At 40.2% G+C, this 27,967-nt stretch overlaps 1 protein-coding gene across 1 annotated transcript in view; it reads right to left on the bottom strand.

Annotated features, from left to right (window-relative positions):
* Positions 1-27,967, bottom strand: part of LOC132119389 (inactive N-acetylated-alpha-linked acidic dipeptidase-like protein 2) — a 306,226-nt gene that overhangs the window by 158,863 nt on the left and 119,396 nt on the right. The window lies entirely within an intron of this gene.

Genomic DNA, 27,967 nt, shown 5'->3' with positions numbered 1-27,967 from the left:
AGACACAACAGGAAGAAAACATCAATAAATGCGTCAAGTATTTCTCAAAGGCTCCCTTCACGACCCAACAACAAGACGACACTTAACAAAGGATTGATGAATTAGCGCAAGACTCATTATCATTAGCGTAATTAGCACATTGTTGACTTTAGGTTAACATTTATTTTCCTCAAAGGTATTTACATGGTCTATTGACGTGAAGATGCAGCTAGAAACGAGGGACAGAAACGGAGAGACAGCCTCCATAATTCATATTCCGGACAAGCTTCAGTTAATGTAACTGATGAATATGGCAACGCAGGGAATCAATTGTCTCCCGAACAAACGGATGCACTATTAAAAAAGGATTGCTGGGAGTGAAAGTAAATTAGCAACAGACGGTTAAACATGAGAGAGAGAAATTAAGCGCTGCTAAGGTGCTCTGGCAGATCGGCTTCGGTTATTTCTTACCTGTCACGGCACGTGGAAGGCACAAATAGAAACACATTGTTATCTTGTAACTTGAAAACTTTAAGAGCTCTCAGGCCCATCAGCATGCCAAAGCTAACTCTGTGATTTTATAGGAGAAACACAGCAGGCCTGCCCATTCTCTCAATCTTCAAAACAAAATTAATTGTTGTAATTAAAAGTGTTAAAGTAATCCAAGAGCGTTTAGAGACTATAAAACATTTAACTGCACTTCTCTCTCTCTCTCTCTCTCTCTCTCTCTCTCTCTCTCTCTATCTCTCTCTATCTCTATCCACAAAATTTACACAATTTGATAATTGCCACATGACACTTTCAATATCCTTTACTCAAACTAGGACAGACTGTCTTCGCAAACAAAGAATTTTCTTATTATAGCATTTTTTTTTAGGTGAAAAAAAAACGTTCAAAACAGTTGTGATTTTTACAGCACAACAAGAAAAACAAAAACACCCTGCCTGAAAAGTACAGTACAGACTAAATCAACAGTGGTCTGCTTTCTTCTGAGAGATGTTTTATACACACAACAAATACACTTTATTAGATTCTAATCTGATTTGTATTTGTGTTTCATAGCAAATTATTTACTTGGGCGGTACAATGCCATTTCATGCATTAAGAGTTGTTTACACTGTTAAAGAGTTGGGTTCTCATGCAAAGCATTGACAAAGTAAAAAAAAAAAAAAAAAAAAAAAAAAAAAAATTTGGGGGATGTATGACAGAGTATTTCTGTGCCAAAAATCATACATCCGGGTTTGTACAAGTTCTGGAGGTTTTTTTTTTTTTGGATTGTGACTTTCGATAGGCGGGGATGAACTCCTTATATGGGCATTTCTCCCGGAAGAGCGTGCCCGCGCACACATCGACCAGAGTGAGATCGTGCCCATCAACGTGCTTCATCCTGCGGCAGTGCTGCACGTAGTCTCAGCCTCAGTCGTGGGGTGGTGTTGGCGCAGTGGATAAGACATATGCCTTTGGTGTGAGAGACCCGGGTTCGAATCCACTGTGAGACACCAATGTGTCCCTGAGCAAGACACTTAACCCCTAGTTGCTCCAGAGGCGTGCGACCTCTGACCTATATAGCAATTGTAAGTCGCTTTGGATAAAAGCGTCAGCTAAATGAATAAATGTAAATGTAACGCCCACGGATCATTGGCTAAACGTCTGATGCATATGGGACACAAAAGTGGAAACACTTCAGGAGTGTCGAAGTCATCATCGGATTGGTTGAATACTACTGGATTTCTGGGAGATGTTTGTGTTTGATGTTGTGTTTGTGTCTTTCTTACGAAAGAAGAAAGCCATAGTGTTTACAACTGTGACAAGAAGCGCTTGTCAGGATAAAGTAAACACTGGAGTTTCAAAAGTATATGAAATAATTAAAGTTCACTGCATAGAATCTTTGAAATACAGCAGAGAGTTTTACACACCTGTCTGTTATTGTGGCTACATTTCCACACTCGAAAAGTGATGCTGAACGAAGTGAGCTGTGATTGGTTGTTTGACATGTCGGTCAAATGGCCTCATGGGTGGGCCTTGGCCAATGAAAGCTGCCATGGATTCCAGACCTTCAGTCATCAGCCGCTGCACTGGACTTGCTCAGGAAGAATGTCTCCAATCCAAAGAAGTGTGTTTTTGGTTGCAAGTGAAAGTTAAATTTGTTCAGCTTCCTAAAGAACCCAGTGTTATGTAAACAGTGGATATGATTAGTTTTTCCGGGGCAGCAACGGAGCTTCACAAGTATGTTTTTTGACAAACGTTTTATAAACAAGGCCCAGTTTAATGCTGGCTTCGCACATCGTTTGATACTGAAATATGGAGTGGTCCCGGCTATAAAAGATCCCGGGCATGATTCAGACCTGCAGACGGTAACACAACTGACCACAAGATCAGAATACAAGAAGTTGCTAAATTTGACCACAAAACCAACATGTAATTCATGTAAATAAATCACACAAATGATCAAATGACTATAATTATTCATGCCCTAATGGATACAACAACAACAAAAAAGACTAATTGTAAAACAAAAAATCAAAACATTAAAAAATAAAAATAAGTCTAATTGCTACTGAATTTTTTAAAGTTGTTAAAACCAAAAAATGCTGCTTTTAACTAATTCACCCAGATATTTACCATAATCATGTAGAAGCCCCCGGAGTAAAGAGTTATTTGGGAATCAACAATAATAAGATAAACTAGACAATGTTCTTTCATATGGACAGAGTGGACAGACAAGTTTTACATTCCTTTCTGTTGTTATTCCTATTAAAAATGTACCACCATAGCAAAAGCAAGTAGTTTTTTTTTTTTTTTGATTCCCTCTAGGTTCTCAAGCACAGGACTCATCCAGTCATCCAGTGGACAAGAAGTCCAGCCCCACACTGAGGCACTGTGACCTGACAGAGTGTGTCCAATCCCTCACGGCTGTGCATGGGTGCCTGGGTAATCTAATTAAAAGTGTGCTCTGCATGGGTGGAGAGGATGATTCCTAACCTCTCTCAGGTAATGCTTCTCCAACCTCCACCCCCACTGCAGCTGGCACAAGACTTAAATAGTAACCCAGGGCATTATTTATGGAGGAACCGTTCCCCCAAATGATTGTGTGACCAATTTTACTTTGACCAGTTTGAAATGAACTACAAAGAAATATCACTTCTTGGTGAATTAGAATGTGTCTACTTAAAAGTCTAGGTGTTGCTAAATAAAATGGAATCAGTATGGAGTAACTTCTATCTTTAGCATAATTTGGAAATAACTTTTATTTATTAGTAATTATTAGTAATTAAGGAAAATAAATTTCAAATTAATTGAAGTAAATTATTTTCAAAGTTTTGTTTTCTTTCCACAAATAAATAAATAAAACATTAAGTAGCACAACCGTTTTCAACACTGATGATACTAAATGTTTCTTAAGAACCAAATCAGCATATTAGTATGATTTCTGAAGGACTATGTGAAACTGATGACTAACGAATGACTTCAATCTGAAAAAGAGATTAGTTGTTTGCATGATGATGTGTTCTATAAAAGTGACACCTGACACCACATAAAGTTGAGTCCAGATATTCATTCATCACAGAGCCTCTTTGATGCGTCATTGAGTAGTTCACACAATAAAAAATGCAGATTTTTCCCACCGATCACAGCCTGACCTGTCGGCGAGCTCGTTAATTTTTAAATGGGGCTTAAAATCCTATAGTGTGAACTAGTCATAACAGTGCATAGTCAGAAGAAAAGAAAACTAAAAGGTAAAGAGGAGATAAAAAAGGACAACAATAAGCCATTTGTCTGTAAATGTGAAGGCCCAGAAAAGATTTCTGATATGGAGAAGAAAAAAATTATTTTGGGTGAATTAATTGGAGAAGTTTAATAGTTCGAATTAAAGCTCTAATACAAACCAGAACAGAATCATGAGGAATATCAATACGGCACTGCCTCGCAGCCATTAAAATTAATGTAGAATATGAACCGCCACACTTTAATTAGTGTTAACATGAAACTAACCAAGTTCACCATAAATCTATATTGTCATTATTACATGGCTCCCATTTATTCCCTCAAACCAAATCCACCTAATAAAATAAAATAAATGATGGCTTTGTGTGTTAATTAAATGCTGAGATAGATAAATAAAAAAATGTTTCTTTATTAAACTCTTCAGAGTGTATATATATAGAAAATAGGTAAGTTCATTCATTATGGGTTTTCTAACATTCATTTGTGTATCAAAACACTTGACTTAAGTACAGTACAAGTAGAACAAATCAGGCAAATTGAATCCATAACATGTGGTGATGTATGTGACCCCATTACTCGGTCACTCAATACTTTCAATATAAGGTCAAACCAATTAACTCTGGGTCCATTTATAATGAAAACGTATCCTCAACCTCGACAGTGTCTCCACTGACCAGTACCAAAAAAGATCAGAGTAGAAGGCGGCAAAGCTAGTCACCCATCCTACCACAGCTTGACCAAATCCAGCCTCTTGTTGAGCAGCGTTTGCAGAGGTGCTCTCCACAGCACGACCTGATGAATGATGTCACTGCCTCACACGAGCCCAGCTCAAGCCCAGCTCACGGCTGATGCCGCTGGCTAGAAACAAAAGGAGTCTGCAAACCCTCGTGACGACAGATCCTTAACTCAGCACCATCTGTTACTGAGACTAATATAGACATCAGGAGAGGAGTCCTGCTCTCCTATCAAGCAACAAAAATCTACCATTTTCACACAGGAAGCCAGTCAACAAAGCAGCCAGATGAGACTTTATTTCTCCAAGTTTCAAAGCAATTATCAGAATGAATTCCAGTGGCACTACAATAATTCAATTTTTTGGGAATAAACCTCTTAACTCTGCTTTTGTGTGAGTGATTCTGCATCTTTATGTTGAGCAAATACAACTGGAGGAATGAATCCCTAACGTTTTTATTCAAATACGGTTGAGCGAAAATGATTGACAGCTGATGTATCTTGCTGGTGGTCACCGTGGGCTTTGCTTGGGTGAGGCTTGCATGCCGTCTGGGTGGCTATTGGACTGTGGCAGTGCTATTATGGATGATAACACTGCCGGAGTCCCGTACCATATAAAAGCGCTAGGCTTTTTTTTTTTTTTTGGTCCGCAGGGTCCTTTAAGAGGCCATAGTGTGTTAGAGGGGCGAACAAAGAGAAAGATAAGAGATATCTGTGAGAGCTTTCACTCTGTTGAAAAATATGTGACCCTGACCTTCAAAGGAACACTTCAAAAGTGGTGATTCATGAGGAAAGATCTATTTGATTTGCTCTTTTGAGAAAGCCCTGAGAAACTGAAATGAAACATGAAATTTTCATACGGCATATCAATTACAAAGGCATGAGCAAAGCTTACAAATATTTTTGCTTCACACATAAAAATGTTATAAATGTCAGCTTGAAATGAACGCAGGCCATGATAATTGATTATCATCCCACTGTCAAAACATACTACAGCTGAAACGTTTGGGATGGATATCTGTCTGTCTGTCTGTCTGTCTGTCTGTCTGTCTGTCTGTCTATCTATCTATCTATCTATCTATCTATCTATCTATCTATCTATCTATCTATCTATCTATCTATCTATCTAATCTAGATAGCTGTCTGCCTGTATACATATATACAAACACACACACACACACACACACACACACAGTATAATATAAAAGAGGTTGGGATAAAATGCAACACCTGTGGCAACAAAACAAGAAAAAAAAAATGTATATATAATAATAAATATTTCATAATGTGAAGCGGAAACATCACATTACAATACTATGAATACACAAACCACATTCACAAATGCATGTAGGTAAATGACTCTTAAACAACCATTTAACACAAGCTCTCATCTGAAACACCAAAAATGAGCAATGAGCATGACATATAAACATTTCCCAAAATACACTGTTGTTGAGTTTTCCACATTTAGGAAGAAAATAAAAAAGATGCTGAACTTTCCTTGAACTCAGAAAAGAGATAAAAAAGAGACGTTTGTCTGGCAAGCTGGAGGGCCAGATTTCGATACAGAGAAGACATTTGCATCAGCGATGCTCAAGTACATCCACGATCACTCCCTCTCTCCAAGTGGATTCATCCTAAAGAAAGCAGTCATATATAACTGGATTTACGATGATAAAGCAGCAGCCCTGGAAGACGTGTTTAACAAATGACAACCAAGGACTTCAAAGCACTGCAGGACAAAGGAATAGTGAAATGAATAAACATTAGTGATTCTGATTAAGTAAGGAGTGTGCAGTATTCAACAATAGAATATACATTTTAAGTTTTTTTTTTTTTTTTTTTAAACCACATATTACAAACTCTACTGCCTCTTACTCCTTTATGGCCAACAAATGCAAGGAAGACATAATGTGAAATGGCTTGTTGGTTGTTGATCATTGCTCATTCACTTCAGTTAAAAAAAACCTCATATTTTTAAATGTAATAGATGATAAAAAAATAAAAATAAACAAATAAAAGCAATCAAAATAAAACTCAAAAAGAGATCAAATATTGTATTTGTTTTAATTTGTTGTCATGTGACTGATAACCTTGAACATATTGTGATTTGTTAAATTACTGGAAAATGTAATTAAAAATTCAGAAGGTAATTACATAAGGGTATGGCTGAAAAAAAATGTTGGGCAATTGCAGCTATTTTATTTGTAAGGTTTTTTTTTTTCCTCACAGAACTACGCTACAAGCACAACATCACATGTCGCTATATTTAGAAAACATTTCCAAGAAATTTCCATTTCCAATACACACACAGACACACACACACACACACACACACACACACACACACACACACACAGACATACATATTTAGAGTATATTTGTATACACACATATACAGTACATATACATATAAATACATGAATCAATGAATGAATGAATGCTGTATCCTCCATAACCATAGAAGTAATTCTGTGTGTGTGTGTGTGTGTGTGTGTGTGTGTGTGTGTGTGTGTAACTGTGTTCCGTACATTATGGGGACATTCTTTTTTGTGTGTGTGTGTGTGTGTGTGTGTGGAACTGTGTTCCGTACTTTATGGGGTCATTCATTTTTTATTTATTTTTTGGTCCCCATGAGGACAACTACATTTAGATCAAAAAGACTGGAGTTTTGTGTGTGGGGTAGGTTTACAGAGAGGGTTAGAGTATAGTTTGTATAATATAAAATCCATTACACCGTTGGAATGTCCCAATCAATTATGGAAACCAGTGTATGTCTGTGTCTTTTGCAGCATTATTATTTCAATCATAAAATAGTGAATCAGATGTTAAAAACACAGACGGAGTGTGCAAATAAAAATACTATCATCGGATGTAACTCATTCTTACTGAACCCCTTTATATCAACTGCATTGATCTACGGTCTTCATTGATCTGTTATCATGGTAAACAGAATGGAATAAACTGACAAATAAAATTCACATAAACAACACAACCAAAAACAAGAGTATGATGGATTCAAACAATAAGAAGTATAGAGAAAAGGAAATTAGATGTTGTGTGAAGGACTGAGAAAGATGTGTAATAAAAAGTCAGTCTATATGTGACTATTATCATACATGAGACCGCGCTCTCCTGGCTGGCAGTTTATGGTTAATAGCTTTGTGTTGACCTTCTTCTATTAAATACCTGCATTTCACAGCTGCTGAACAGCAAATGTCTTTAAATTACATCTAACTCGCTGAACATGAGAGCGAGGCCATGCTAAAAACAAAACAAAGCCACTATGAGAGTGTTCCAGACCACGGCATCTTCACCTGGCAGAGTCTTGCACTACCTGGCCTTCTTAACAAACTCCTTTTGGTCCAGCTATCGTTTTTCAGTAAGACGACACTGCCATTTGACACAGATCTCACTGCTGTTCAAAAAACAGTCTGTACTAGCATCCAGACGAGCCAAAGGAAGAGGTCTTTCAGACCCTGATCCAGGGATTACTGGAGCTTCTGCCCTTTGGCCAAGCTTTGGTGCACTGCTTTATTTTCTCTGTCTCATTCTCTCACTTTCTCCCACTGTTTTTTAAGGGGCCACAAATACTAACTGATAATGAAAATAATCATCAATGCTTTCAGATGTAAAAAACAAACAAACAAACAAACAAAAAACATTTACTTTCCTGTTTAAATGTTTATAATGTGGGAATTTAGATTTTACACAACAGCTTTATGATGGTTAATATTGCTGCATACTTTTGCATATATATATATATATATATATATATATATATAGGCGGCTGCATATATGAAAATAAAACACCTAACCCTAAAAAAAATTCTAACAAAAGGTTTCTCAGCTGTTTTTTGTAGTATTAGGTGTCCCTAATAACATACTAAAAGTTTACCAAAGTTTGACCACTAGAAAGGGGTAATTTTCAAGATGGTGTCCAAGATGGGCAGCCCTTAAAATATCCTAACTCCTTCATTATTTGACTTAGTCAAGTAATCTTGGGGTCTAACCCCATGTTTTCTGGGTCTATGAATCCATTGGACTTGTCTAAATTGCACTGACATGATTACATACTTATTTTTTATTTATTTATTTATTTATTGCTAAAACACAGACTTTACATTCGATGTAAAAGTTATTGCACCCATAAGTAACTTAAATTGGAGTTGTATAACTTTGATCATAAACAACCCTTTATTAGCCCAAACAGAGGCCTGTGTGTGAAACCTCTAAAATGGTCACTCATTTAAATTTTAATAAGGTAATACATGTGTAATGCATCCTCTATCCCTACCCAACAAAACTAAATTCACAATTTTCAGCAATTCAGAAGATGGTAGAAGAGCATACTGACTTTGATATTGCTTGACTTATTGTAATGTTGTTGGCAGCACAGTGTATACCATTTTGCTCAAACAAAATTAATCCTTGACTACTTAAAAAAAAAAGAAAAGTTCTTTATTTTTTGTAATTTAATAAAAAAAAAGTAATTTTTTGTATATTGTAGATTCATTTCACACAAACCAGAAATATTTCAAGAGTTTTTTGTTATAATTTTGTTTGTTACTACTTACAGCTTGGGAAAATAAAAATCAGTTTTTCAAAAAATTTGAATTTTCCATTTTGAGCTTGATTAGTTTTATTAATTATGAGTATAAATACTGGATACCTCCTGGGCTAGTTCAGAACATGCAACCACAATTATGGGAAAGACTACTGACTTGACAGTTTTCCAGAAGACAATCATCAACATCCTACACAAGGAGGGTAAGCCACAGAAGGTAATTGCTGAAAGGGCTGGCTGTTCACAAAGTGCTGTATCAAAATTTATTTATAGAAAGTTGACTGGAAGGAAAAAGTGTGGTAGCAAATGGTGCACAAGCAACAGGGATGACCAGACTTGGGAAGAATGTCAGGAAAAGCCGATTCAAGAACTTGGGAGAGCTTCACAAGGAGTGGACTGAAGCCGGAGTCAGCACATCAAGAGTCACCACGCTCTGACATCTTCAGGAAATGCTACACCTGTCACATTCCTAAAACAAAGCCACTCCTGAACCAGAACATCAGAAGCATTTCACCTGGGGTAAGGAGGAAAAGAACTAGACTGTTGCTCAGTGGTTCACAGCCCTCTTTTCAGATGGAAGTAAATTTAGCATTTCATTTGGAAATCAAGGTCTGGAGGAAGACTGGAGAGGCACAAAATCCAAAGTCCAGTGTGAAGTTTCTGAAGTCAGTGATTATTTGGGATGCCGTGATGTCTGCTGGTGTTGGTTCATTATGTTTTATCAAGTCCAAAGTCAATGCAGCCATCTACCAGAAGATTTTGTAGCACTTTATGCTTCCATCTGCTGACAAGCTTATTGGAGATGCAGATTTAATTTTGCAGCAGGAATTTAGCACCTATGGGATCTAGGAGGGAGGACCCTATTGCAGTGTGAGGTAATAAGGTTTCATTGACAAAACAGACCGATACAAGAGGGTAGTGAAGTGAACAATAGATACCACAACAGGAAAACAGTAAACAGGAACAGCTAGGGGAGGCCACTGGGAAAACTTTAGGAAACAACCGGCAGAATACTTGGCAACAGAGGGGGCAGCAAAACCAGGCTGATGTAGAAGACCACACAAGGCACCATAGAGCAGAGCTCAGACACTTGTTGACCACTGACTCTGAAACAGACCAAGTGCCAGGTAGGTAGAACCAGGGCAGGACACACGGGGACAGGTCAGGAACTCGAACACAAGACTAGACAGGAAAAAGCTCCACAAAAACAAAATTAAACTCAAGAAAAGGAAAGATATACGCCAATGAACTAATAAAAGGTTAAGTAACAAAATAAGAAATTACCAATTTAACCAAATTAGAGAATAATCAAACAAAACCAAGAATCAAGACTAGAAAAACTAAATAAATATTACAAATAAAAGCCAAAAGCAAGAACAAACAAATTACTAAAATAAGGAGCAAGACAAAAACATAGAACTACAAGGACTAGACAAGGACACAAGACCAAGGAGACACATATTCAGCCAGAGACAGAGGGGGTGAGAATGACCATGAACCAGCAAACACAAAAGGGTAAGGGGCACTATAAATAGGAGGAAAATACATGAGGGACAGGTGAGCACAATAAGACTAATGAGCTAATGACTAATGACTAAATGAGCACATGGCCGAGAAAACAATTAAACCCCCCAAAACCCTGACAACCTACCCACACTGCCAAAACCACTTCCAAGTGATTTGCTGACCATGATATTACAGTGCTTGATTGGAAAGCCAACTCACCTGACCTGAACCTCACAGAGAATCTATGGGGTATTGTGAAGAGGAAGATAAGTAACATCTGATAAACAATACAGAGGAGCTGAAGACCGCTATCAAAGCAACCTGCAGTGCCACAGACAGTAATTGCAAAAGGAGCCCCAACCAAGTATTGAGTGCATAATTAAACCTACTTTGGAGATCTTGAACATTTCTGTTTTTCAAATCTTTTTTTGATTGATCTTTGAGAAAATATTCTATTTTTTTTTAGATACTGAAGCTGTAAGTCGTAACTATCAGAACTAAAACAAAAAACTCTTTAAATAGTTCAGTTTGTGTGCAATGAATCTAGAATATAAAAAAGTTAGCTTTTTTAAATTAAATTCCAAAAAAAACAAAGAACTTTTCCATGATATTCTATTTGCCTTTTTACATGTACCTTTACTTAAGGGAAATTGTACATATTTTTCCCATAAATATGCTTGTAACCAATTTCTTTAATATATAATTGGACTTGTAATCACTTATCGATCATGCAAATATGCTAATTAGAAAATTACATGGCCAAAACATGTATCAGGCACCAATATTTCTGGTCTTGGAGGAATACAAAGGAGTAATGGTCATTTTAAGGACCTGGCGGCTGCCATTTTGAAAATGGGGCCTTTCTTGGAGTCAAACTTTGGTAAACTTTTAGTATGTTTTTAAATACATTTGATACTACTGTTAACCACTGAGAAACGTTTTGTTAGAATTTTTTGGGGGTCAAGACATATTTGCAGCTGACTAATATACATATCTACAGTACAGACCAAAAGTTTGGAAACATTACTATTTTTAATGTTTTTGAAAGAAGTTTTTTCTGCTCATCAAGCCTGCATTTATTTGATCAAAAATACAGAAAAAACAGTAATATTATGAAATATTATTACAACTTAAAATAATAGTTTTCTATTTGAATATACTTTTAAATAATAATTTATTCCTGTGATGCAAAGCTGAATTTTCAGCATCATTACTCCAGCCTTCAGTGTCACATGTAACATCCAGTCTATCACAGGATCATTTAGAAATCATTCTAATATTCTGATTTATTATGAGTGTTGGAAACAGTTCTGCTGTCTAATATATTTGATGAATAAAAGGTTAAAAAGAACTGCATTTATAAAAAAAAAATCTAATAATATATATTCTAATAATATATTTTCTTTACTATCACTTTTTATCAATTTAACACATCCTTGCTGAATAAAATTATTGATTTTATTTTAAAAAAAGAAAGAAAAAAAATAATTACTGACATTTGATAATGATTATTATTATTTGATAATAATTACATTTGATAATGAATCATCATATTAGAATAATTTCTAAAGGATCATGTGATAATGATCCTAAAAATTCAGCGTTGCATCACAGAAATAAATGATAATTTAAAGTATAATAAATGTAAAAACAATTATTTTAAATTGTAATAATATATCACAATATTACATTTTTTTCTGTATTTTTGATCAAATAAATGCAGGCTTGATGAGCAGAAGAAACTTCTTTCAAAAACATACGCTGTACGCGGTGTATACTTAATTATATTCCAGGTTAATAAGCAGAAACAACCACAAACTATTTTTTTTGTTTGTTTGTTTTTTAGTCCCAGGTCTTGTGAAATTAAGCAGCCTTGGATGTGCTACAGTACAGACCAAAAGTTTGGACACACCTTCTCATTCAAAGAATTTTCTTTATTTTCATGACTATGAAAATTGTAGAGTCACACTGAAGGCATCAAGGGCTATTTGACCAAGAAGGAGAGTGATGGGGTGCTGCGCCAGATGACCTGGCCTCCACAGTCACTGGACCTGAACCCAATCGAGATGGTTTAGGTGTGAGCTGGACCACAGACTGAAGGCAAAAGGGCCAACAAGTGCTAAGCATCTCTCGGGGAACTCCTTCAAGACTGTTGGAAGACCATTTCAGGTGACTACCTCTTGAAGCTCATCAAGAGAATGCCAAGAGTGTGCAAAGCAGTAATCAAAGCAAAAGGTGGCTACTTTGAAGAACCTAGAATATGACATATTTTCAGTTGTTTCACACTTTTTTGTTATGTATATAATTCCATATATAACTCCACATGTGTTAATTCATAGTTTTGATGCCTTCAGTGTGAATCTACAATTTTCATAGTCATGAAAATAAAGAAAACTCTTTGAATGAGAAGGTGTGTCCAAACTTTTGGTCTGTACTGTATTTATATACACACTACTGTTTAAAGTTTGAGTTTAGCAGGATGTTTTTTTTTCTTTGTCTTTTGTTTAATATTTTTGAAAGAAGTTGCTTATGTTCAATAAGGCTGAATTTATTTGATAAAAAATACAGTAAAAAAAAAGTAAGATCGAAATATACAGTTTAAAAAAATCTGTTTCGTATCTCAATATATTTTAAAATGCAGTTTTTTCATGAGGTCAAAGCAGACAATATTTCAGCAGTCATTACTACAATCTTCAGTGTCACATGATCATTTAGAAATCATTTTAATATGGCAATTCGGTGCTCAAGAAACATTTCTGTGAAACAATGCTCCAACTGTGATGATACATTTTTGACGAATATAAATTTAAAAAGAACAGCATTTATTTGAAATGGAAATCATAAATGTTTCATTATTATTATTTTTTTTTTTATCCTTGCAAGAAAATAAATAAAATTAAAATTAAAATTAAAATTAAAATTAAAATTAAAATTAAAATTAAAATTAAAATTAAAATTAAAATTAAAATTAAAATTAAATAAAAATAAAAATAAAAATAAAAATAAAAATAAAAATAAAAATAAAAATTAACAAATAAATAAATAAATTGATAAATAAATAAATAAATAAATTGACCCCAAATATTTGAATTTAAAGTTGTGCATTATTTGGAGGACAGAATAACTGACCTTTTCTATTATCCAAAATTTGGTCCAACTTTATAAAAGTGGCCTTAACTACTGTGTACTGGGAGTTGGGGCGATCGCACCAGGTTCACCCCCTTAAGGACGGCCCTGCATATCGTAACTCAATAAGCAAAACTGTTTTGCAATAAAATATGAAAATAAAAACAATGATATATGTCTACACCAGCGGCTAATGTTTCAATGGCTCTATATGTTACTACATTAAATATTTCCTTTAATAACATATATTATAAAAAAGGTTATCAGAGGCATGCCATCAAGAACTATAACAAACTTCATCATCATGAAATCCATAAAAGCGGCACATGCACAGTGCGTTACACTATCAGACCCTCTGAGAGCTGAAGTGCTGATGAGAATCCAATGCACAGACTCACAAACAATGTTATAAATAATTTTGCATGCTCATACATATTTCCTTGGGAATAAGCAGTGTGATCGATTGTAGAGTTAATAAGAAAAAAAGTTTGTATTAATGTTATGATTATGTCTTTAATTGTGCCGACAAAATGGAAGGAAACACTGAACATTGACTGTGGTAAGAAATCACAACTGGTGCATGTTGATGCCTCTATAGGCTCCATGCTGCATGTTAATGTGCAAGAGACAGGTGTGTGTATATATGTGTGTGTGTGTGTGTGTGTGTGTGCGTGGGTGATTGATCGTCTCAAAACCATAGTCCTGTGTGTGAGGCCCTGGGGACCTGGCCATAAACACACAGCCTCGGCTCAGCAATGTATCTGAGCCTCTGACAACCTTCCTTCTCTCTTTCACAGAACTCTTTCTAACCCTCCTTTTCTTCGCCACCATCTCCCTTTTCTTAGCTTAAGTACAGTTCACCACAGCAAAAAACAGTAATTGTCCTCACTTTCATGCATTCTGCCACATTAGTACCAAGGGCCACATTAAACCATGGTGTGTGTGTAACAGAGAATGCATTATGGATCAATAAATGCAAAAGGGGATTCATGAGACTATTAGCACTTCAAAGGGGCAAACATAGGAGCCATGATGCTGTACAGTAACACAAAATGGCAGTGGAGAGATTAGACGGCCAGGTGAGGAACATCCTGTTTGAGGGATCACTGTTATCGCTTACCAACACACATCGGCAGTCTTTGTGATCAGTGTAAGATCATTTGCAAAGAAATGACAGAGAGGAACGGTTCTTTTTACAGAGAGGGAAGGGAATGGAGTGCTTGAGACTCTGGAGGACGAAGAGGTCTTCAGTTTGCTCCCAGAACTCAGCTGGTCTTCCCAAGGACCTTAGAGTGTCGAACTGAAACTTCATTTAAACTCTATCTGTAAATAAATCAATTATTTTAATGTGAATTTAGGTATCACATTATAATGTTCAGTATGAAAAATGGATATTTATTTTGAGGTTTGCTAAAGATTGATTTAGAAAATGTAATCTAAAATGCAAAAATATAGGAAATAAGCGATATCTTTATCTAGTATAGGAAAATATACAGATTCATATTCAATAAATGAAATAATAATTAAAAAAAATAAAAATAAAAATCTATCAATTAATCAGCCGATCAATAGCAGCTGGCACCACAGGTAAAATATTGGTGCCAAAGTGTTAAATCACCCAAAAAGGAAAATTCAGCCATCAAAGGCATAGACTTTCATCTTCGGAGCATAACTGAAGATATTTTAAAACCTAAACCTAATATATTTCTGTCCTTCCATTGAAAGTCCATGCAGCTGAAACCTTTAAAAATTCTTAAAGACATAGTAAAAGGAATCCATATGAACAGAGCAGTTTAAACCTCCCGATGAGACACAATCACTTTACAGTTTATCATGAACAGATTTAATTTAGGCTTTACTTAACATGCGTAACATATAACATTCATCAATGCACAGAGATAGAGCATACTGAATATGGTAAACGGAAGCTCAAACTTGCTTTCAAGAACCTTTAAGCTTCCAGTGACCATATTTAATGTGTGTTGATCACTGTCTATATGTTAAATATTAATCAAAGGTTAAGCACATTATGAAAACCCAATAATTGTTTATTTTGTGGTGCAAATTTTTGGCCGTCTAAAGTATTATGTCACAGACAAAACTCAGAACAAGATATTATTGTGCATACTCCGTGCTGCTTATTGCCTCAAGCAAAACTGAATATCTTTCCAAGAATTGATGCAACTAATCTGGCTAACTTTGTCAAATCCACTAATTATTTTTAATCGAAAGGGCTCATTGTTTCATCATAGTATGTTGTAAACATGACTTGGTGCTCACCAGAAAACTGCGTGGAACCCAGTCAATTAGATTGAAACTTTTAATTTCTGGATAGTGCTTGCTAGTAGTTTGTGAAATATACATCCAATGATTGATTAACAACTGTGGGCGGTCTGTGGGTATGAGGATACCCTGGACTGAACCTTGGTCAGGGCTCTGAAAAACATAACATTATGTAATGGTATCCTATTATTTTTATTGATATGTGCTATTGTTTCATTAAAAGCATAAACAATAGGCAATCCACTTTGCTCTATTAAAAGTAACGCTCTTTCTTGATTAATGCACATTTGATATGGAATTTGCTTGGTATTTGTTTTCTTATGCTCAAACAACTCTATTAGGTCCAGATATTGTGTGCTAATCTCTTCATCATTTTAAAGGAACTCATTTGGCTGGGTGTGCGGCACACTACAATTGCTTGTAGCCCTCTGGGAACCTGTTTCAGAATTGCAGAGGATTAATCAATGTCATCGTCAGGGGGAAGCAATTAAAACCCAGGGCTAGGAAAGGTAACTGTGTAGCCCAGATGCAAAGATATAGAAAATGGGAGAGAAAGAGTTTACTACGGTTATGTTATGGACACAACTGCTCTGTTTCAAAACCAACTAAGCTGCCTCTGTAAGCAGCATTTTAAGGCAGTAAAGGCAGGTTCCCAGCACAGAGGCTTATCTAAAACGTTCCAATATACCTTGTTTAAGCCAAAGTCTAAATTCAAAGTATCCCATGTATCCATAGAGAAGAAGGCAATTCCCTTTACTTTTTCCACCATCACTTAAAACTAACAAAAATAATTCCTATTTAATAACTGGATTTTACCTATTAAATTTTGTAGCGCCACGGTAAATGTGAGTGCACTTTTAGTTCTCTTACGAGAGCTCTCTCGTACTGCGTCTTAGCTAAGACGCTACGGGAAAAGTCTCTTTTCACGAAATACTGAAGCAAAAAATTATCCTTAATTTTGTATTTTTGTAAAGCGCATTTGCAGCAGTACACAGCCATAGGCGAGACGGCTCGTTCGCTCATTGGCTTGTTCTGCGGCAACTGCACAGCCTATCGAGCGCGGGCTGATGCAACATCAGACCAATAAGGGCGCTTCGCGCCCTTCTTGCCACTTCCCGCCGAAACGGGTGTGGCCCAACCTATAAAAGGAGCTCGAAAAGGCTGACTCACCTGATTTTTCATCTCTTCAGCGAAGCTCACGCATCGCTGGATCACGGAGGAAGCAAGCGCCGTCTGAGAAAGCACATCAGCAGGACGAGCCATTCTGAAGCTGCTGGCATCGCCGCCTTCCATTGCCGTTCCTGCTGCGCTATCCGGCGCCTATATCCTTTCAATCCTGTTATATACAAGCTGTTCTTTATGTGTGTGTGTGTGTTCGCCCTGCGACACACACTCGTAAAAGAGCTCGCGTCTTTTTTAAGATGCCTTCCTGCGGCTCGTCAGAGCCCCACTCAGCGAGGGAGACCGGTACGTCATCTGTGTCTCCTGCCTGGGTGAAGATCATGCAGCGCTCGCTCGCTGACGGCGGATGCCCCCACTGCGAGCTGTTGCCATGGTGACTCTGAGGACTCGCCTGGCCTTTTTCTCTGAGCCTGCATTCTCCGCTGCGCTGAGGCGCCGTAAAAGCATCGCTTCCAGCGGATTCCGGAACCGTCTTCAGCTCAACCGAGCTCGCCGGTTCGCCCTGCTTCACCGGCCCCCCCTGCATCGCTTCCCGGTGGGCAGCGCCCGCTGTTTGCCGGCGCGTCGTCCGAGGAAGTCGATCTCAGGGCCGCGTCGGGGGAAGAGGACACGCGCTCTCTGCTAGCTTCGGGCAGTGAGGGCTGGGCGAGCTCCGAGGATCTCGCGCCTTCTGCTCAGAAGCCCAGCAGACGAGCTGACATCGAGAAGGAGCCGGGGCGAATGATCGTGTTGGCCGCGATGAGTCTCGGCCGCGAGTGGTTTGCACCAGCGCCCCCCCCTCTCGTTCCCGGCTGGATGGTATTTCCCTTTCGGATGAGCGTACTTCTCAAAGCCCGCCTCATTTCTTCCTGAGCTTCACGAAGAGGTGGCGAAGGCTTGGAACGCTCCATATTCAGCACGAACTCGTTCGTCTGTCTCACTAGCATTCTCCACACTGATGATGCTAAAAACAGGAACTACCACTCACTTCCGCCGGTGGAACAGGCGATAGCGACACACCTTTGTCCGCCCTCTGCTGGACGGCGGCAAAAGCGGTGTTGCCATCTAAAGCCTCCTGTGTGACGCTGCGTCGGCGCTACTAACGATGGCTGCTTCATCGAAGCGCAGGTGTACGAGTTCCGCTGTGGCCGAGCTCTCACCCAAGCGCGCCGCTGTTTCAGTTCCAGGAATTGTGACTGTCTCAGCGTTTTCTGCAATGCGCAAGCCTGCACAGTTGCCCGCTTGCCTGCACACAAAAGCCGTTATCACAACAGCTTCAGCAACGCAGCTCGAGACCCCCGTTCTCGCTCTACTGGCCGTCGCCCCGCGCCGCGGGGACCGCGGCAGAGGATTACGGTGAGGCCGGGAGCCCCGAAGCCATCCTGGGAAAGCCATCTACGCATGCTGCATGACGCTGCGTCGGCACTACACACGATGGCTGCTTCATCGAAGCGCCAGTGTACGAGTTCCGCTGCGGCCGGGCTCTCACCTAAGCGCGCCGCTGTTTCAGTTTCCAGAGATTGTGACTATTTCAGCGTTGTTTGCAATGCGCAATCCTGTACGGTTGCCCGCTTGCCTGCAAACGAAAACCGTTATCACGGCTACCCAGATATTTCCCGAAAAAGGTGTAATTTCTGGTGTCCCGGCCACGGCCGATGGTGCTATAAATGTAGTGACGATGCCCACTGCTCAGTGCCCATCTCCGCATATAAGCACAGCCCTTCACACAGGGCTCGCGCCTATAAAAGCGACTCAAGTCGATCACGCGCACTACATAGTAGACGTGCCCACTCCTCAGTGCCCACAATCACTATGTCACACGCGTCATGTGGTTTCTGTAAAAACGAAACCCGTGCACGTTCGTCCGGCCACGGCCGATGGTGCTATAAATGTAGTGATGATGCCCACTCCTCAGTGCCCATCTCCACATGTAAGCACAGCCCTGCACACAGGGCCTGCGCCCATAATGTCGACTCAAGTCGGTCGCGCACACTGCATAGTAAACGTGCCCACCCCTCAGTGCCCACAATTACTATGTCACACGCGTCATGTGGTTTCTGTAAAAACGAAACCCGTGCATGCTCGTCCGGCCACGGCCGATGGTGCTATAAATGCAGTGACGATGCCCACTACCCAGTGCCCATCTCCACATATAAGCACAGCCCTGCACACAGGGCTAGCGCACATAAGATCGACACAGATCGGTCGAGCGCGCCGCATAGTAAACGTGCCCACTTCCCAGTGCCCACATACACTATGTCACATACGGCGCGGGGCTTCTGTAAAAATGAGGCCCGTGCACGTACATTCTGCACAGGCAGACAGCGAGTTTAAAGTGGTAAAAGTGCACACATGCAGCCCACGGTTACTCGCAGATATATCGAGTCCCACGGGACCCGCTCAGCCTCCCTCCAGTCGGTTAAGCGCCGGAACGGGGTCGAGGAAGAGCGATCTGCCCGCTGTGATCAGCGCGCTCCCCGCCTCAGATGCGCAGCACACTCGAGCGCCGCCGTTGCCCAGTCAACAGAGCGCGTTTCGCATCCAGCCCTTAGCCATTCATGCAAATGCATGGTCAGTGCTTCCAGGGGTTTCGGATTGGGTGCTAGGCATTATAAAGAGAGGCTACACGCTACAGTTTTCTCGACGCCCACCGTGCTTTTCAGCGCGCGTCGAAACTACGGTCAAAACAGAAGTAGCACACATACTTCGGGCCGAAATATCAAAACTGTTGAGCTAAGGGGCTGTAGAGCCTGTGTCTCAAAGCGAGGGGGGGCTGTACAGCAGATACTTTCTGGTGCCCAAGAGAGACGGGGGTCTCCGGCCCATACTGGATCTAAGAGAGCTGAACAGGCATTGATGAAACGCAGTTTCAAAATGCTCACGACCAGGAAGCTCCTCGCGCAGATTCGCAGAGGGGACTGGTTCATGTCAATAGATCTGAAGGACGCGTATTTTCAAATACAGATAGCGTCAAACCACAGGCGATATTTGAGATTCGCCTTCGAGGGCCAGGCATACCAGTTTGCAGTCCTGCCATTCGGCTTGTCCGTAGCTCCTCGTACGTTTACGAGGTGCATGGATGCAGCGCTCGCTGCTCTTAGACTCAGGGGCACACGAGTGCTGAATTATTTGGACGACTGGCTGGTTCTGGCCCGATCATGAGCGGAGCTCATGGACCACAGAGCCGTTTTACTCGATCACCTCGAGAAGCTCGGCCTCAGTGTCAATTGGGTGAAGAGTTCGCTGAACCCCAGTCAGACGATCCTGTTTCTGGGTATAGTTCTGAACTCGTGTTCCATGACGGCGCGACTGTCACCACAGCGCGCGATGGGCATTCAGCGTGCAGCGAGTTCTTTCCGCTGTGGCGCGACTGTGTCGCTCATACACTGTCAAAAGATGCTGGGTTTCATGGCCTCAGCATCTCCGGTTCTGCGGCTGGGCCTGCTCCGCATGCGCCCCCTGCAGTTCTGGCTGAAGGCTCGGGTGCCGCGCAGAGCGTGGGCGTCTGGCCGGCTGCATTTCAAGGTCGATCAGAGCTGTGTTGCGGCTCTAGCACCTTGGACAGCGAACGGCTGGTACCGATCAGGTGTAAGCCTGGGGACTTCCCCAAGTGTGAAAATGGTGTCGACGGACGCCTCCACTTCAGGATGGGGAGCGCTGCTCGAAGGCAGACCGTCCTTTGGCCTATGGTCAGAATGGGAAAAGCTCCATCATATCAACTGCCTGGAAATGCTGGCAGTGGAGAACGCGCTGACGCGCTTTTGTCCCCATATCAAGGATCACCACGTCATAGTCCGTTCGGACAACATGTCCGTGGTGTCCTACATAAATCGCCAGGTCGGTCTCGGGTCCCGAAACCTGTGCAGGCTGACGGAACGCCTCCTGATTTGGGCTCAGCGCAACGTGTGCTCGCTGAGAGCAGTGCATGTGCCTGGACTGCAGAATCTGGGTCCAGACAGGCTGTCCAGAGGCAATGTTCCTACGGGCGAATGGTCTCTACACCCGCAAACAGTCCGGCTGTTGTGGCAGAGATTTGGCATGGCGGAGGTGGACCTCTTTGCGTCCCACGAAGACGCTCACTGCCCCGCGTTCTTTTCCAAGAACGAAAGCGCGCTGTCACGGAGATGGCCGTGCTGCCCGCTTTATGCGTTCCCTCCCGTCTCCCTCCTTCCGCAGGTGATAGAACGGGTGAGAGAAACGAGATGTTCAATACTGCTTGTAGCACCTCTTTGGAAGAACCAACCATGGTTCCCAGATTTGATGCAGTTAGCAGATGTCGCCCCGTGGCCGGTACCATTGAGGAGAGACCTCCTCTCGCAGGCCAGGGGCTCGATTTGGCACCCTCAACCGGAGTTGTGGTCCCTCTATGTATGGGCACTCAATGGTTACCCGCTGATCTCGCAGTGAGAGTGCTAAATACCATCACTCAGGCTAGAGCTCCGTCGACACGACGTCTGTATGCCTCGAAGTGGTCGGTGTTCTCCAGCTGGTGCACAGCTCGAGGTTATTCACCCCTTAGTTGTGAGGTGACGGAGGTCCTCTCCTTCCTTCAGGAGCTGTTGGATAAGGGCAGAGCCCCATCCACGCTCAAAGTTTATGTGGCTGCCATCGCGGCGTTTTCTGAAACGGCGTCCGGTCAGTCAATAGGAAGGAATGATTTAGTCATCCGGTTCCTCAGAGGAGCTAGGAGGCTGAATCCTCCCAGACCTCCGTCAGTCCCTATGTGGGACCTCGCGGCGGTTTTGGAGGCCTTGAAAGGTCCCCCTTTCAAGCCTATCCAATCGATTAGCCTTCAGCATCTGTCGTTCAAGACAGTATTCTTGTTGGCTCTCGCTTCTGTGAAGTGTGTGGGTGATTTGCACGCGCTCTCGGTGAGCCAGTCGTGCTTGGAGTTTGGGCCCAATGACTCAAGAGTCATACTCAAACCTAGGCACGGTTATGTGCCGAAATCCCTCAACACACCGTTTCGGGCTCAGGTTATTGCCCTGTCTGCCCTGCCGGTGTCAGGGGAGGATGGAGACTCGAGTCTTCTTTGCCCTGTCAGGGTTTTAAGAGCTTATGTGTCTCGCTCTGCTGCCTTTCGGCAGACGGAGCAGCTATTTGTCTCGTTCGGTGGGCGTTCCAAGGGAATGGCTGTTTCGAGACAGACTCTATCCAGATGGATAGTTGACGCCATAGCGTTAGCTTACGCTTCCAGGGGCCTTCAGTGCCCGTTGGGCGTCAGAGCACACTCCACAAGAGGCATCGCCTCGTCGTGGGCGTGGTCTACTGGGATCTCCTTGCAGGATATATGTAGGCGGCAGGTTGGGCCTCGCCGTCTACATTTATCAGGTTCTATAACCTGGAGGTTCCCGCCTTGCAAGCAAGGCTGCTGTCGGTATAGGCGAATCAGGGCCCTGAGGGGAATTCTGAGTTCACGAGCGCTATGCGCTGCCGACTGTTATATGGGCAGTATTGCGTAAGACCCGCATTGCCACATTGGTCAGGCCTTGCCTCGGCTGTGTGACGTCATATTGCCGCATCTACGGATGCTGCTAGATATGGGACGGAGGGCTTTTTCCCTTTTCTGTCCTGGACTCTCTGTGAGTCCCTCAGGTGACTGTGCACTGTAAATCCTGGGCGTTGCTTCAGGTTTATTGGTGTGTGATCCCTGCGCGCACGGCGTTTTACATTGGGTTCCCGTAGCGTCTTAGCTAAGACGCAGTACGAGAGAGCTCTCGTAAGAGAACGTACTCGGTTACTAAACGTAACCTCGGTTCTCTCTAGAAGAGCGAACGAGTACTGCGTTCTCTGCCGTGCGCACGATTCACTCTGGTTCGCTTCGGCGATGAAATAAATCAGGTGAGTCAGCCTTTTCGAGCTCCTTTTATAGGTTGGGCCACACCCGTTTCGGCGGGAAGTGGCAAGAAGGGCGCGAAGCGCCCTTATTGGTCTGATGTTGCATCAGCCCGCGCTCGATAGGCTGTGCAGTTGCCGCAGAACAAGCCAATGAGCGAACGAGCCGTCTCGCCTATGGCTGTGTACTGCTGCAAATGCGCTTTACAAAAATACAAAATTAAGGATAATTTTTTGCTTCAGTATTTCGTGAAAAGAGACTTTTCCCGTAGCGTCTTAGCTAAGACGCAGTACTCGTTCGCTCTTCTAGAGAGAACCGAGGTTACGTTTAGTAACCGAGTACGTTTTACAATCAACTGCTAGCTGAGTTTGCTATGCAGTTTTCTATTCGTTCCTCAATTTGACATTAAAAATCAATCACTTTGTAAGGATACATGATTTTCAGGATGCTTCCTTAGAAGGCAGTTGCCTCTATATTCAGCATGTAAGCTTTCTGAACAGAACAAATATTTTAAAAAAATAATGATTTGCAAGCCTTCTATGTAAGTATCAATGATGACCAAACCCACAGAAACAATACCATGTGAGAGGGCTGAAGGACTGCAGCAACAGGAAAGACTTTGCACACTTATTATAGCTTCGCCTTGCCATGAAGTAGCACATACATGCTAATAAGGTCAGTTCTGGAGTACCAGACCACATAAATTTTCACCTCTCCACGCTTTCTCTCTTTCGCATTCATAGACAAAAGTATTTCCGCTCAAGCCCTGCTCGTGCTTTCTCCATCATAAATATGTTTTTTCCCCCACTGAAATAAAGGTCAGGTGGTTTCTAAGAAAACATACTCATTCTATGTTTTAAAGGGAGATGGAGCAACTGGGAAACATACATAGTAACACCATATTGTTGTCACAGAATCAGAATATGTATGGAAGGTTCTGTCCAACAACACCACAAGGTTAGCATAATGTCTGCCTGGTGATGAAACAAAAGGCTTTGGTGCGCAAGTCTTTTTAAAATGGCACTGAGAGGTACAGTCTTGACCTCATTATGCCTTTTGGACATGATCACTCACGCCCTGATTCATAATAGGCTAGATGAAAGCATGCTTCTTTGGGCTAATTATAACAAGAAGAACACTTCATAGTCTTGAAGCATACCGAAACTGCGACTTTGATTAAGGTACTTCGAGTTAATCTGGGCTGCTGAGGGAACAAGTAACAGACTGTCTGTAGTTTTAAATCATCAAATGAACTTTCAAAGCTATTGTACAAGCCACAATTTAAGGTAGCATCCCATATATTATCTATCTATCCTTCCATCCATCCTTTTAAATCCTTATGAAAATAATGAATGGGAAAAAAATTTCCAGAATTAAAGGCGCTGAAAAGGTAGGCAGGCACTGTTGGATGAAATTATGCTTTTTGAACTACACTTCAAACAAGAAGAACACTATTTAGTTGAGTAACCGAAAAGTGTGACTCTGAATAATTAAGTAATTGAGTGAACAAGCACCAGTTTGTCTCTGGTTTTGAATAATCAAAAGAAGCTATCAGAGCCATTAGTTTTACAAGCAGGGCATCAAATTTATTTAGATCCATTATTTAAATCTAAATTATACACCGTATCTCTAACAAACAGGTTTTCAAGCTTGTTTTAACCCTCCATTTTACTCAAATGAGCAATGCTGGCCTTTATTTGACAAGATAAGGCAGAAAATACTTCCTGCCTTGATAGCCTAGATGTTTTTGTGTGTGGCAATCGCTATCAATCTCCACAACCCTTAAGCCATGCACACTTCAAACGAGAGCGATACATGGGGTTTGTCATTGTAGGAGCACAGAGGATATTTAGGCCCTGGGGTGAAGGTTGCCTCTCTAGAAGTAAGAGAACATCCAAGATGTTAATTCGCTTCAGGCACCTAAACAACATTTTCTATGGATCCAGAGATTCCAACCTTCCGTTTTTTTTTTTTTTTTTTATCCTTGGTGAGTCTTAACACTTAAGACAACATTTTATTTATTTATTTATTTTTAATCTGATATTAAATCAGTAAATTCCATATTGTGGAAAGCAGTTCCAAGAATACATAAGACATAAGACATAAAGAAATACATAAGACAAAAAAAAAAAAAAAAAAAAAAAACGATTCAGGCTTGCTACTTAACAATTTTTGTGAAGTCCTATGTTAACTGAGTTTGAAGACTTAAATTTGATCCAATATTTACTTATTTATTATATACATAAACAAATGAATCTCATCTTACAAACTGCTGTGATCAGTCAGATTTCTTTTTGTAACTATTATTATTATTGTAATTATTATTATTATTATTTTTTTTTTTTTTTAAGATCAACCAATTTCAAAGAAATAAAAATACTAATAAAGATTCTAAATCGAAAGTAGGATTCATTTACAAAGCAGGCACTTCTTTTTTTCACACTGGACAATTTTATAGTGCTTTTGTGTCATTTTTTAGCTAAAGAACTCCAGTCCCTATTTTTTATATATTGTTTTTGTATTGCATGGAAAAGGGCAAACAGCACATTTTTCAAAGTGTTTCCTTTTGAATTCCACAGAAGTAAATCAATCATAAAGGTTTGAAACAACATGACGAACCATTTCTTTAATTCCCTCAAGAAAGCATTCCTACTCTTGCTTTAATCACAAATTTGTTCCAATAGACTTAAGATTTTTTTTTGTCTGTGTGAGAAAAAGTCAAAAAGAACATCTCATGCAGCATTCTACATCCTTTAGGCTCAGATATAAGGACACATCTTCTCAAGACGATGCCTATATACTCATGTCTCTCAGGTAGTGAACACAATCAGACTCTATCCTGCTGCAGCTCACAGCAGTGGCTCTAGGGACATCTCAATATCTCTCTCTATATCTCCATTTCAACAAAGCATACATGAGAATATGGCCCAAACTCACTAAATCTGCCTCTTTCCTTTCAACAACCAGTACTGACATCGACCTCAATTCCTGAAAACATGAATTACACATGTATCACGTAAAAGCATATCCCTGGTTAGCACGCATCTACAATCTAAACAAGGACACCTGCAAGAGAAAAATATCCTCTAGTCCCTGACAGGATTCAGCATAGTGCCCTCTAGTGAGTTTACCACATAATACAGTTCCTATTTAAACTCACTAACCAAATGTGGGGCACTGCATGACAACAACTTTAATGAGAACATGTATATTTCAATGCAACACCTCTAAGTGATACCTCATGTTCAGTCACGTTTCTCTCAGATTTCTTACTGACTAAAATACAACACAATAAATAAAATCTGTGTAGGATAAAATAACCATTAATTAGATCCTCAGAATGTGACCTTGAGAACAGCTCATACAAACATTTAATGTAGAATTTCTTCAAAGAAAAATGAAACTCTTGCACTCAAACTTTGTAAGATCTAATTAGCAGAACCCAGCAGAACTTTAAAAAACATAATTAACAAATGCAACCTGCCACAAGACTGCTGTATGATAACTTTTTTTTTTTTTTTTTTGGTTTACAGCATACCTGAGATTTCTCTGCTGAACAAATCTTCCATAACTATTTTTAGTGGTTAAAATGTGCAACTGGTCTGCACTTTCACCTTAATAAGAAATAAAAAAAGAAATAAGAAATAAAAAAAAGAAAAGAAATATAAAACTATTTCCACAGAAAATAATGGAAATCAAATCATCTTTTTCATGTAAATTACACTTTTTCTCACCCCACATGCAGTGCACTTCAACCAGAATAGCTAAATAAAAGGATGATTTACATCTGTGAATTAGAAATGAAGAAAAAATAAAGCTTTAGATTGTTAATTACAGTGGACTGTTATCATGTGGATGTACTAAATGCATGTTAGCCTGGAGAACGTTGGCTGGGTGCGCAGTGGCTCGGCAGCTGTTAATATGACAAGCCATCAACTCGGCTGACATAGAGAAGCAATGAAAAATGGATACACAATCTGTTTGTCACTGGCGGAGTTCCACTGGTCCCTCGTCTCCATAAGGACACCCATGCCCTGTTCTATGGTATGATGGGAACTTTGAATGATAATAATAAAAAATATATTAATAATTGAAGCGAATATAGCTGAAGATATACACCTTATTAAGATTTTACCACCAACATCATGTAGCTGACTCACTGGGGACAGGGAGTGATGATCCTGTTAAAATGACCTTTGACCTGCATTGTCCCCCAGCCAGCTGTAATTCAGGAGAGGGTAATCAGTGGAGAACTGTGGATCCGGCATCTCTCAATCATCCAGTGATGATTTAATGGGGTGACACGAGTTGGGTTGTCAACTTCCTTGTCAACAAGAAATGTAATGGACACTGATTCAAAAAGGAAATTTCCCTCTAATGACCTTTACCTTGGACCACCAAAACATTGCTCCTGTGACATCCTCAGAATGGAGGATTCTGTCAAAGTATCGGCAATCTTTGGCTATTATCATGTGTTTACAAAACACTTCTATTAAAGTGTTAGTTGCAATAAATACATAAACAAAACTATTAATCATTTACTCACACTCATGCCTTTATAAGTCCATAAGACTTTTGTTCATCTTCAGAACAAAAACAATTTAAAATAATTTTTCTCTCATGTTTTTTCCCTGTTTAAATCTCTATAGTCAAGCACTGACATAACAAGCTTGTAATCAAATTATATCTGATAGAATTATTAGCAATTACAAGATTATCTTTTACATATATTAGTGTCTGCTTTACTGAAAACATGACGTTAATTAGCCACATAACATGTATTATATTATAGCTGTATTACAGCATATGGACATGCACTATAATACAATCATCTCTGGCTGATAACACATACTTTAGAATTATAATGCTGAAACAAGTGTTTCAATGTGTTAATGTATTGTTAAAAGCGCTATACAAATAAATTTGAATTGAACAGAACTTTTTTCCCCTTTCCTTTCCATTGAAAAACTAAGTATGTGTAAATCTTGGTGTGTATCTAAAAAGTCATTGCTTGACAGAATTAACTGCTAGAATGCATGAGACATGAGACA

Source organism: Carassius carassius, chromosome 38, assembly GCF_963082965.1.
Source record: "Carassius carassius chromosome 38, fCarCar2.1, whole genome shotgun sequence".
Lineage (NCBI taxonomy): Eukaryota > Metazoa > Chordata > Actinopteri > Cypriniformes > Cyprinidae > Carassius > Carassius carassius.
Note: the sequence above shows the minus strand (reverse complement) of the source record. Positions and strands in the feature narration are given on the sequence as shown.